This window comes from Chrysochloris asiatica, unplaced genomic scaffold (assembly GCF_000296735.1).
Source record: "Chrysochloris asiatica unplaced genomic scaffold, ChrAsi1.0 scaffold00051, whole genome shotgun sequence".
In the NCBI taxonomy this organism is placed as follows: Eukaryota; Metazoa; Chordata; class Mammalia; order Afrosoricida; family Chrysochloridae; genus Chrysochloris; species Chrysochloris asiatica.
Window position 1 is genome coordinate 834,436 of NW_006408569.1, and position 1,433 is coordinate 835,868.

The following is a 1,433-nucleotide window of genomic DNA, read 5'->3' on the forward strand; positions in this document are numbered from 1 at the left end:
CAGTATGTATTTAATGCCCTCGTCTCTTCCAGCAACAAGGTGGTATTATTTGCATATTGCAGGTTTTTAATGAGTCTTTATCCAATCCTTATGCCATATTCTTCTTCATATTGCACAGATTCTGGGATTGTTTGATTAAGTATTGTGAAAGGTTACAACCCTGGTACTCATCTTTCTTGATTTTGAACCATTCAGTATCCCCTCGTTCTGTTCTAACAATCACCTCTTGCTCTATGTACAAGTTCCTCATGAGCACAATGAAATGTTCTGGAGTTTCCATTCTTCTAAATATTATCTATAGTTTGCTATGATCCACACAGTAGAAAGCCTTTGCATATTCAATAAAGCACAAGTAAGCATCTTTCTGGACTGCTAACCTCAAGGTTGGCAGTTCAAACCCACCAGTGGCTCCTTGGAAACCCTATACAGGGTCGCTATGAGTTGGAACCGACTCAATGATACTTAACAACAACAACAAACATCTTTCTGATATTCTCTGCTTTCAGTTAATATCCATCTGATACTAGTAACGATATCCCTCATTCCATGTCCTGTTCTGAATCCAGGTTGAATTTCTGGCAGCTTTGTGCTGATGTACTGCTGCAATCGTTTTGAATTATCTTCAGCAAAATTTTAATTGCATGTGATATTAATGATATTGTTCGATGATTTCTGCACTCCACTTAGTCACCTTTCTTTGGAATGGGCACAAACATAGAACTCTTCTATTCAGCTGACCAGGCACAGACGAGTGAGCTCCTCTAGCGCTGAAATATTAAACATTTTGATTGATATTCCATCAATTTCTGGAGTCTTGTTTTTCACCAGTGCCTTCAGTGCAGCTTGGACTTATTCCTTCAGTATCATTGGCTCTTGGTCATATGCTACCTCTTGAACTGGTTGAACATCAACCATTTCCTTTTGGTACAGTGACTCTGTGCATTCCTTCCATCCTTTTTTGATGCTTTCCGCATCTTTCAATACTTTGCCCATGGAACCCTTCAATATGAAAAGTTAAAAGCTTGAATTTTTACTTCAGTTCTTTCAGCTTTAGAAATTTCCTTTTGGTTTTCTAACTCCAGGTCTTTGCACATTTCATACATAGCCTGATAATATAGCCTGATAAAAATTGAGGGACACCTAATACAGCAAGTGAGAGTGATCACAAAAACAACAGGACGGAATTTTATAACTTTTGATTGTGAATTGAATGAAGGTTTACAGAGCAGATCATCAGTTTTACATTCACCATACCATACTCTTTGCTTCATCACATGATTGCAATCCTCTCTATGCATCAACAGTTAACAGCATTTACTTCTATTGACTTTAACTATTACATTCTTCCCTGTGTCTCCTGCTACCTTCATCTTTCCTCTGCTAACTTCCTTCTTGTTCTATATTGCTTGCCCTGTCACCCATGTAAGCATGTG